Raw genomic sequence first — 12,507 nt, forward strand, 5'->3', positions numbered from 1 at the left:
ACATAAACATTTCTTGTGAACAAGTGGCCAGGGAGCTGAAATTTGGCACAGAGGTAGTTCCCTACCCTGAAAATTTGAAGAGTGTAGGAGGTTTGGCTGCAGACTCAGAGATATTAGGAGTGTTCAGTGCGGCAGCATTATTGCGCAGGAAATGTGGTAACAGTTGCTGCAGCATAAATTTACAGACAGCACAACCAGACACAACACTTTGAAATGTGTTAATCTGCCATCTCTGCCATGGCAGTCATGTGACACGGGGAGAGATTAGAATTTGTGATTAGACACAAATGAGGGGGAATTAAACAGGCTAACCTCTCTAAATACATACAGGGTGCATTTCTCTATGTGTCCCTTTTGTCCTGTGCAATAGTTCAAGTCCACTTTAAAGGAGAAAGATGCAGAAAGGCACAGCAAATGAGATATAGACATAAATGAGTGTCAGGCAGCTATGTTTGTAGGCCATCACATAGACAGATTTAAATAAAATAAAAAATAAGCTGAATACAACAGGACAGGATAATCTCAGAACAAACTTTGGAAGTGGTGATAATATGTAGACACTTTTCAATGAGCAGAATTTAAATTACCAGCCTGTGTTGACAGGAGCAAACAGAAGTATGCGGCTTTCCACTACAAAAACAACAACAGTTGGTGCAAGCACCCAGAAGATTGACACCAGTAGGAGGTTTGAGGTGTACTGCTTAAATTTACTTCACTTTACTTAATTGAATTTACTGGCCACAGGACACTGACTTATGGACCCCAAACAAATTGGGTGACTTCCCAAAGTCATCATCCTTTTGTCTAATAAACTATATGTATGCTGTTTTGCACTACTACAGCATTTTTATTGAGTAGAGGTAAGACACCACGCTCCCTCCCTTTTTAAACTGTTTTACACTATATATATATATATATATATATATATATATATATATATATATATATATATATTTACCTTCCTTGATGATTGTGTTTTTGTTTTTTTTAGAGTGTGACCTGTGTTGTGGCAACTGGTGTTCTACGTGCACCTTTTGTATGCTTGCTGCCTTGTTTTCTAAATATTACTTGTTTTAGTTAAAGCAGGAAGTTTTGAATCAGGTTGATGTTATCTATTGACTAATTGAAAAGAAAAAAGTAAGAAAAGGAGTTAGCTTTCAGCTAATGAGCCTTCTTCAGACTCTTTGAGGGCTATTCAGCTGAAAGCTAACTCCTTTTCTTCTAAGTTAGCCAATAAATGGTATCATCCTGATTTTCAGTTTTGTAAAAAATAAGTTTGCCCCACGGATAGGAGATAGTGAAGGGAATATAGTTCATGGTGCTCATCCTTATGTAACAATCTGTCTTGCTATTCATGTGTTGCCCTTTCATGGCCTGCAGCAACATTGATAAATATTTCCTCTCTATATTATGGCTCTCTAATGATATGAAACCTATCATTCCTTGTTGCCATGGCTGAAAGTCACATATGCCAGCTCTAAAAGCAGACTTTTTTAAGTGTGTATTACTTAAAAATATATATAATTGGGCATGACTGATATAAGCTGTATATCATGATACATGGCAGGTGAAATTGTAATGATAAGTACATTTTAAAAGCATGTTTGTTCTTTTTGTCTTTCAGTCCTACAAGTGAGTTGGATTATTTTCTTGCTTGTTAGTTGCTGTGAACTCTGATAACATTTAGCACTGCTGTGCCTTAAGAATCTGCACAAAATGAACAAGGAAAGCACGTTTCTTAATTGATGGCTGTACAGATCAAGCAAAGGAAAAAAAAATCACAGAACAAGTGTTAAAATTTCATGTGAATAAAACAGCTTTGGCTGTCCCTGAAGAATATGAATCTGGTTTGCCTCATTACCCAGAGACAGCAATGTATGCATAAAATACAAAATCACTGCAATGTCCTCACTCCTCCTTCCGCCCCGGGCAGGATATGGAGCATCTATTCCATCCTGGTTTATAACACACAACTGAAAATCTCTCCAATAATTACTATAGTTTTGTTACATCAAACTGTGTAACATGACACCGTTTTCTTTTCCCTTCTGTACTTAAGAACTAGCCTATTAATAATTCAGAATTACTGCTTTCAGTTCCTTTCTACACAGCATTATGAACTCATTTGACCAAACAACAAGTTTTATCTACAAATGTTTGACTTTCAGCTTATAGACTTTAAACAAATTAAAGGCTTCAGTGCATCCCTGTTTTCCAGTGTTTCTGCTATGGCTTGAAGTCCACCTTCAACAATCAGCAGGGGACATTGATCCAATTGCTGAATGAACATTTGCACTCATTAGCTGTTGGGCTTGGCTTACACAGCACAGATCAAAAACTGATCGGGATTAAAACTGATCCATCAAATGGACAAGTTTCTACATTGGGCATCAGTTTTTTATCATTCAGTTCCATTATGTTAACGCTCAGTCAACGCAATGGATCCGTCAATTCGGAATTATCACAGACTCCCTATACTTGAATTCCATTTCAAATGGTCTGACGTGAACAGATCCTATTGATTAACATAGGATCCGTTCACTAAGCTGAATATTTTTAGGACAATGTCAACCGAACCAAAGTACTCCTGTTAATATATAAGTGGGTGATACACATACCTGCTGTAATATTGCCGTGCACAGACAGTGCAAAGCAATATTACTTTTACTTCCGCCCCTGGTACCGCAAGTTACGATATTATCATGACTCACGGTAGTCAAGTACTGCAACTGTTGCTATCATAACGCACATTACTAATGAGCCTCACTGTTAGTAATGTGAGTTACTGTAGCAACATCATGTTAATCAAGTCGCACTAATTACGTAACCCGCAGTACTGTGTAGGGCAATATTACCGCATGCGTACATCAACCTCATAGGGGCCAAGTGATGGGATGTAAGCAGGAATCCCCTTTAAAGGAAACACGCGGTGGAAACTGATGAGATAACTAATTGAATCTATATACCTACTCCTAAAAATTCGAAGCTGAATGATACAGTATTTCATACAGTTTGAGAGAGTTCTTTCATCATAAAACGTTTTATTGGAATTTTTGACAAAATAAAGATCAGTACAAACAGTGAAGTGCTATCAATCACGAATATGGCACATTAAGATGGAACAGGAGTAAAGAACATGCAACATACAACATCAGTATCCTCAAAGTACAATAAGCCAAATCACAAACCCAAATTTTTTTTCACCATGGCATTTACACAACCTGAAAGGTAGCCAGGAGAAAAACTGCCAGAGATAAAATACACTAAACTGATGGAACTAGTGAGCTAGCATGGCCCCCATCAGAAAGCACTGATATCATCCATCAAGTAAAAGCATGTGAGTATATATATTAACATAATGTCAAAAAAGAAAAATATTTAAAATACTACACTAAGAGAAAAAAAGAAAAAAGGAGAAGGAGAGAAGAAAGCACAAAATAACTATATATCAACAAGTTCCACAACTACTAGTACTTAGGTCAAATTTCAAGCCAATTATGTGATGCCCGAAAGAAGAGCGAGGGACTTCAGTGCCACGACTTAGGGAACTCGTAATGAGTCAGACTAAGACCTAGTCTAGCTTTCACTTTCTGTTCCATTAAGACATTATGACTGACGGGGTGGTGGATATTAATTGTTGAATTGAGAATTCATCTGAAGATTTCCAGTTAGTCAGAATCATATGAAGGGCACTAAATATTATGTGGCAAATGAGAGGGTGAGCAGTAAAAGGTAAGACATTGGGCCTGATGCTATTCCAGGTGATAAGTAGCTTGCAGATGCGAGCTACTTATCACCTTGCCATCGCAGGAGGATTACCGGCAAATCCTATTGACAGTTTCACTCGTGCAATGGCCGATTGTTAGGGAGCATTACTCAGGCAAAAGCCTGAGCGATGCTTCCTATTACCGGGCAATGGGGAGCGAGGTTTACCCTGTGGTGCTTTCCATCAGCACCACGGCCTCGCTCCCCACACATGCGCACAACCCGCCGAACATCCGCCGCCATCTTCCGCCGCTGCATCTGGGGGTCTCCTTTAATAAGGAGACCCCCAGAGCTCCCCGCCGGCCGCCGCTCGTCTCCGCAACCCCCCACAAAGCTACAAAGTTAACTGCTTAAATTCCTTACCGCTGCTTTACACCCGTCGGCTGCCGCATCTCGCCGCAAGTCCCCGCTGTGTAATTACAGTGTACGGGTTACTGTAATTACACTCACTAATAACAGAGTCCCGGCAAAGCATCTTTGAATCAGCCGCCGGGGCTCCCCATTGGTTCCCAGGCTGGACCAATGAAAATGGCTCAGCCTGTGAACCAATGGGAAACCCCGGTGGCTGATTCAAAGATGCTTTGCCGGGACTCTTTTATTAGTGAGTGTAATTACAGTAACTCGTACACTGTAATTACACAGCAGGAACTTGCGGCGAGATGCGGCGGCCGACGGGTGTAAAGCGGCGGTAAGGAATTTAAGCAATTAACTTTGTAGCCTTTGTGGGGGGTTGCGGAGATGAGCGGCGGCCGGCGGGGAGCTCTGGGGGTCTCCTTATTAAAGGAGACCCCCAGATGCAGCGGTGATGTCGTGCATTAGCATGTTTTTGCAGGTCTAAGCTAACGCTCATGTCTGCCGGGAAGCATCGCTTCCCGGAGGCATGCAAAGTGTAATAGGATAGGGTGTAAGGAACTTTCTGGGCGATAATATCGCCCAAGCGAGTTCTTTTAGCACCCTGCCTAGGGCTAAATGCAATTGGATCAGGCAACTTTATAGTCGCCTGATTATCGGACTCACCAGCGTTTAACACTGGCGAGTCTGACAATTGCATCAGGCCCATTTTCTCCTACTAAGAGCAAGGCTAATTTGGGCGAAAGCTTTAAATTTGGGATGAAGGCTCGACTAATAAGCATCTCAACTTTAGACCATAGCCTGGATATCAAGGGATAACTCCATAACATATCCGAACATTTTTATAGCGCTCCCGCACATTTCCAGCATCATGGGGAAAGAGAAGTGTCAAAGGAAGCTATCAGCCTGGGAATCATATGCCATCTAAACAGCACTTTCTCTAACATTTCCCAATGAGAGTTACATTTAAACACTTTAGAAGATAGCTTATTGAGCGTGAAAGACTTCTTAGCCAAAACATATGAGCTATTGACCTTCTTTCATCGCTGTCATGCACTTAGAAGTGATTCTCTTCCAGGAAAGGGTTTTATGGCTGTAATGAGGATTCAAAGGGCCCTCAAACAGTTTAAAATTGGGAAGAGGGGAATACGTTAAAAATAAAGAGAGATCTTGGTCAAATTCATGGTACCGTATTCCTTTGTATGCCCTAAACAATGATTTGGGTTTAAAGTATATCACCAAAAGAGTCCTTGTTTTAGAATAGAGATTCTCTATACTAGTAGACAATAACATGCACAGACTTTATTGTCTTTATGTGAATGGAACTTGTATGAAACATCTGTGTTGTGTAGCAAAAGGCAAAAAATAGCTGCAGAATGACAAAATACTATGTATTAATTAATACGGACAGTCAAATGGCTTTCTTTTTTTTTTGCTACAGGAAGTGTTTTCACATTTTTTTGTCCAAATATTCAAAATAGCAAGCCTTGGCAAATACCTAAACCCTAAATTACTGTATCTACTGCTTTTATTTCAATACAATCAATACCGTTGCTGAGCGATTGGTCTACATTGGCAAATGTATGTGTCTGTACACCCTGAAGGCTTTGTTATTTTCAATGACATTCTATGGCTGTCAAAGCTGGGTGGTGAAAAAGCAATACAGAATACATAAATGATGCCTTTGAGCTAATGAGCTGTAGTGCTGGAGAAGTCAAGCAAACAAGCAAATAGAATGTTGATCAAATGAATCCAGATTTCCCTCTGGAAGCCTGATCTGGATAAGACTTTCCATCTTCTTAGGGCCTATTTCAACTAGTTCTGCATGAGTTTTTATGGATTCAGATTACTGGATGTGGCTATTTAATATCTGTATGGGAAACAGATGCATGATGCAGAAATCTGCAACATGCCATCCATAATTTTTCTGCATCAGAAAAGTTGTGTTAAGTGGAAACAGACCCACAGGAATTTACTGGAGTCAGTTTTTCTGCATCCAGAATCTGTGTGTAGTGGAAAAAGGCTTAGACATCTCTTTCTCTCTCAGGAGCCCCATGTCAGCCCACTTCCAGCGTGTAGCCCTGCCTTCTTGCAAAAAAATGCAATAGCACTTTCATTATCTGAGATAGAAAAAGTGCCACGGCCATTTTCTGTAAGGGGGTGGGGCTATGCACCAAAAGATCCAGAGGGATTTGGGAGAAAAAGACCCAGCAGGAAGTGATAACTTTATATTACAAGATGATCACTGAAGGTGCTATTAAGTTTTCAAAGGTTGAAGAGTGAGTTATTTTCATTGTAATGGTTGGAGACTGTGTAATACTCCAGCTGTGTAAAACACAGCTAAATATAAACTGTTTCTTTGGGATGTTTTTTGTCCCCATGTTATTTTTTATATATTGCTATAATATAAATGTTGCTTCTGTTTTGGGATCGCTATACAATTTTAATACAAGTAAATATATTCCTTCAGCCTTGCTGTGCAGGTCTCTTCCTACTTCCAGGTCGTTGATCACTTGAATCCCTCTTGAGCCCTCACCCTTAGAACTACCTCCTCTAAACTCCATTATGAGTGGAAAGTAAGAAGACGAGAGCCTCACAGCGAGGATCATCTAATCTGTTCACTTTTATTGCAGATGTTTATTTCCCATTAGCAGAGTAGAGGCTCTTTATTACACACTTTTATTATTTCATTACAAAAGAACAGTATCAATTACACTGAAAGCAATACCCAAGAGGGTATTATAGGGGAAACAAGTATATCTTATGTCAAACCTACTAATAATAATAATTAAAAAATAAACTAAAGTCCTAGCATTTCCTTTAAATAACATTAAAGTCTTATGCTGCGGTAAGCTTCATATATAGGAAGGTAAATGAATTGTATGTTATGCAGCTTTTACAATAGATAACATTTACAGTCCAAAGAGATGGTGCAATCTCCATCTATATAGCTTAACTTAAACAACTTCTTCGGTTATAATTAATTTAATTCATCAGCAAAGTGATTGATTCAAATAATTAATCCTGATACCAGTGACAGGGTAAAAAAAAGTATTTATTTCCCATACACTAAGGCCTGCAACTGCCTCACTTGTATTTTTCCTTCTCCTAGATCCTCATCTAGATATCAGCACGCAACATTAAAGGAAGACAATAATCAATGGTTATATTTATGACACACATTAGTATAACTTTAAAGGGACATTATTGTAGGTTTCATTTTTATGGCACAAGTTTGCACTAATAGCTTTGTGTACATGTAGACTGGCCAGCCAAAACATAAAAACCACCTGCTTAGTATTTGTAGGCCCCTATTGTGCAACCAAGTGATTGAGGTATGATGAAATCCTCAAGGTGTCTTTAGGTGTCTTGCACCAAGACCATAGCAACAGATCATTTATATCCTAGGTGCATGTTGGGAGACCATTGCATGAAGGGAAATGCATTGTCTGCAGAAATCTTCAAGTAGTTAATAGATGTCAAAGTGGCATATTCTGAAAGAGACCAAAACACCTTCTTAAATTTTAGTAATTATATCAATATTCTACTATCACTCTCTGTTCAAGCAACTCTCAATGGGCAAGGACAGTGCAAGCATAATGAATCTATTTGCTGCTTATTTGTCTGTCATTTAGGGGCGAGACATTATCCATATCATGCTGAAACAGATGAGTTATATCTTCTTATGCACACTAATAAAAGTAGTACGACTTAATTATAGTGTGGGCACACTACACGCGCTACTGGCAGTGTAGCATGCGTTCCGTAGCAATGACCGCAATACTTCACTACCGCATTACGCTAATAAACGTAGTAGCGGCCGCGCTAGTTAAGTATGTAGCAATTCTGTATTAGGTGTCACTGCTGTCCAATTGTATGGCAGGTTGCAACCTGGGTAGGCTTCACTGTCTGGTGCGCAAAAACATTGTGGTAGTGGTGGTGGTGGGGGGGGGGGGGGGTTGGGTGGTTAGAGGAAATATAAAAGCAGTGTGTGTGCATTTGTAGGGGTGGATAATTTGCAGTCCTTGCAATTGCTGGCAAAAGGGGGTTGTTTTGGGGGGACTTTTGAAAATATGTACCAGTATTTTGAACACTAATTGCTTTGCGTGTGGGGGATTGTGTTTCAGGCGCTGCTTACACTACCTAGGTTCAATGTAATGTTTTTTTCTACTGTACATCATTTTATGTACACTCGGCCCCCCAGCAGTCTAAAGTATGTTGACCCGGCCCTTGACTAAAAAGGTTTGGGGACCCCTGCCTTAGAAGCTCAGCTTGCCGGACTGTTAAATAAGATTGTGGGACACTTACTTGATTCTTGGATAAGATCCTGCAGAATATCAGCTGATATATTTTTTTTTTGACTGTGCATACAAGAATTAACTCTGCAGGTTGAGACAAAGGTGACAAAGCCTTACCACTGATAATTTTCCTCATTGTGCCAGTCTGGTCTCTTTAACAACCCCCTTCTCTGATTCAAACAGCCATTGCTGTGAGTTTTGGTCGTAGTTACATACATTTTCTGCTTAGTTAACTTTTAATAGCACGACTGTACTTTAAGTGATTGTGAAATAAGTCTACTCAACACTATGGAGTAAAATGAAGGCCTTGATATCTTGTTTATTTATGTAAGATTGTTCTTCTATCTTGCCTAGATTTTAGGCACTTTTTTTGAAAGGTTTCATGGAGGGAAAATGATGAAAGAGCCAATGGGAAACATGATTTTCAAAAACAGATTCAACTGCATCTAAGCATAAGGAGATAATATCCATATCACATAAAGTCATCTTGATGAATAAAGTTAGATTTCTCTACAGCTTTATGTGTCCATACTAGATGCCTTCAACAAGGGATGGAGAAAGACTGCATCTAAATGCCTATTCATGGGTTTATAATTAGCCCAATTAATGTAAATGCCAAAATGCAATCAAAACTATTACATGCAGAATACTTGCAAATTAGATGATTAGATGTGATCACAAGAGATAGGCCGTCTGATTAGGTTTTAATATTAAAGCGCAGTGCAAACATAGAATAACTACAATTGTAATCAACATTTTAGAGCTCATGTTAAATCTCAAGTTACACTGCTTTATTTGTAAAACTGGTTTAAACCTTCCAGTTAGAAAGTCTATCTCTAATGTTGTTCCAACTTTTAATGAAGAGAACGTTGCTGCATTTTAAGTATTTTAATGTGTAACGTTTATTAAAAAAAAGTGTATAGAATATGTAGAAAGAAAACAGATAAGATTACTTTTTTCTCTATTGAGCAAACAGCCTAGGGTGGTATGAAGGCAAAGTAGTTAATAAAAGCGCGGCCAAAAATGGGCGCCAGTTAAATAGCAGGCACCCGGGCCATCCGCTATGCTATTTAGTGGGCGGCTCCGATTAAATTATTCATTATGTTTTAATTGCTAGTGGGCAACTGTGATTCATTTATTTTTTTATTGTTAATGTTATATGGCAGGGAGTCTTTGAGTTAGGCACCCCTAGGGGGTCTTAGGGTTAGGCACCACAGGGGGTTTTAGGGTTAGGTACTACCAGGCGGGTCTTAGGGTTAGGCACCATCAGGGGGGTCTTGAGGTTAAGCACCACCTGGTGGGGTCTTAGGGTTAGGCCCCACCAGGTGGGTTTTAGGGTAAGGCACCACCAGGGGGTATAGGGTTAGGCACCACCAAGGGAGGGTTCTGTGTGAGAGTAGGGAGAGACTAGGTTATAGTGAAATATCACAAACATTGCAGATATTTCACTATATGAATCAGGTTTTGGAATTTCAGTAAAACTACAGATATTTTACTACCGCAATTAAATTGTTATTAGGGCCTGAGCTTACTAATGCAGTTGTGTGCAGTTTTGTCTGCTTTTTAGCAACACATCAATGTTACAGATGCTGAAAAGCGGATACAACTGCACACAAGTGCGCACAACTGCGTTAGTGGGCTCAGGCCCTAACAGTTTGCATCTAAATAAGCACATAACTTGTTCATATGTATGCTATGAAGGGGATGAAATGATTGTTGTGTAGTACTAGAGCACAGTGATCCCCACTGCAGTGATCTTACTTGGTTTGAAAAAATGACTTTTTCCTGTGAGTTTTGTGCAGGCTAATCATTTGGAAATGTATTTGATTCTCTGCCTTCAAGCAGATTTCAGCAGAAATGTTATTGCATACTGATTAGAATTCCACCACAGTTAACATAGTACTGCTTAAGTAGCACAAAAGCTCACTGCTCTTCTGACATACCCTATTTACAGTGGTCCCAAGCAAGGGAAGCTATGCTGATCCTGTCATGGGTACAGGGTTTAAAGGGTTACTGAAGAGAGAAGAATAGGGAGGCTGCCATATTTCTTTTCTTTTAAACAATACCAGTTAGGCAGCCCTGCTGGTCTATTTGGCTGCAGTAGTATCTGAATAACACCCGATACGAGAATGCAGCTAATATTGTCAGATCTGACAATAATGTCAGAAACACATGATCTTCTGCATGCTTTTTCAGGGTATATGGCTGAAAGAATTAGAGAATGAGCAGGACTGCCATGCAAATTGTATTGCTTATAAGGAAAAAAAATATGGTAGCCTCCATATACTTCTCACTACAGGTATCTTTTAAAAAGGAAATTTGGAAATTGGTAATTTACAAGCAATCATTAACCCCCTGCCCTTAAATACTTACAACAAGCTGCAACTCCAGTAATGCTAAATACAACTAGAATGCTAGTTGTATTTAGTTGCACCAATGGTGGACACTTGCTTCCAAAATGACTGATTTATGTGCATGCATGTGTTCCCTTTATAGGTAGAACCTAACAGGCCTCAGTGTGAATCTCAGATTTAAGAGCATGAAATGTTTGCTTGCTTGCTGACTCGTGTGGGTAGAGTAGGGACTATTTTAAATGGAGGGCGCCTCAATGCTGATGAAAAGGTTTAGTTCAGGGTGCTTTTGGATGCAATTCATTTTGGAAGTGAATGCCCTTCATGGGTGCAACCGAATACAACTTGCATTCTGACTATTTACAGTGGCATTTGAAAGTTTATGAACCCTCTAAAATGTTCTATATTTTATATAAATATGACCTAAAACATTATCATCTCATTTTTAAATAAGTAATAAAGGTAGATGATGAAAACTTTGTAAAACAAGTGCAATCAAAACTATTACAGGTTATAAGTTGTGTATTTAATGGAAAGAAAAATTATTTTAAACTATAACAGGCAAAAACTCTACATTTTGTTCTCGTCATATACTGTATTTGCCATTTTATGTTTCAACATAACTGTGGGACCTCTCACAGCATTTTAAACTGTTATATAGGTTACAGTGCAGATACTTAGAAATAGCTAACTGAACTCTTATGTTTCTTGTCCTGAAATTTTGGAAGTCCTAAAATGAAAATATTATCATTCATCAATCACATTTTCCCATGGTTTTCCTACAACCCTTCCATGTTAGGCACCTAACTATTCACTCAAACGTATTAGGCTCTTGACATTCATGGGCAGCAGGCAGTAGGGATGAGGTTGTTAGTAACTATGGAAGGTCAGTATAAGTTTACTCCGGTACAGTATTTTTAGAAACTCTTTGTGATTTTACAGGAAAGTAACAGTATGTGCAAGCAGACACCCATTTCATCGGCAGCAAGAGGCTGTTTAAGAACTTAAAGATAATCTGTAATGAAAAAAAGTGCCCCTGGGGGGTACTTAACTGGGTAGGGGGAAGCCTCTGGATCCTAATGAGCTTTCCCCATCCTTTTCACCTTCTGGGATCCAGTGCTGGCAGCCCTCAAACAGGACACATGTAAATATTTACCTTGTGCGCTCCTGCACAGGCGCAGTAGTGGCTTTCCGATGAGCTCTGGTGGAAATAGCCAAGCCTGATGGGGTCTGCTCTACTGCGCAGGTGAAGGCGACTTGCACTGGAGCCCATCAGAAAGTTGCTACTGCACCTACACAGGCTTGTGTTGGTGCTACTGCACTTGTACCACAGCCAACATTTTTTTTGGGGGGGCGGGGCTGCCACTGCTAGATCCCAGAGGGTTAAGAGGATGGGGGAAGCTTCATTAGGATCCAGAGGATTCTCCCTTCTGAAGTAAGGCACATAAAAAGGTAGTACTTGCCTGAAAAAAAATAACCTGGAAAAAAGGGGTCTGGATATTGCCACTAGAAAACTATCAGTAAAATTACCAATATTTTTCTACTTCATTACTCTGTCCTAACCTAACCCTACTCTCCCACGGAACCCTCCCTTTACCAATGCCTAGCCCTTAATCCTCCCTCAACCGATGCCTAACCCTCAACCCTCCCACTACCAATGCCTAACCCTTAACCCCCCGGCGGTGCCTAACTCTTAACCCCCTCCTTGATGGTGCCTAACTCTTAACCCCACCCACCCAGGG

At 39.8% G+C, this 12,507-nt stretch overlaps 1 protein-coding gene across 9 annotated transcripts in view; it reads right to left on the reverse strand.

Moving 5' to 3' along the window:
- LINGO2 (leucine rich repeat and Ig domain containing 2) overlaps positions 1 to 12,507 on the reverse strand; it is a 2,118,418-nt gene that overhangs the window by 1,801,401 nt on the left and 304,510 nt on the right. The gene's annotated exons all lie outside the window — the stretch shown is intronic.

This window comes from Hyperolius riggenbachi, chromosome 1 (genome assembly GCF_040937935.1).
Source record: "Hyperolius riggenbachi isolate aHypRig1 chromosome 1, aHypRig1.pri, whole genome shotgun sequence".
Classification (NCBI taxonomy): Eukaryota; Metazoa; Chordata; class Amphibia; order Anura; family Hyperoliidae; genus Hyperolius; species Hyperolius riggenbachi.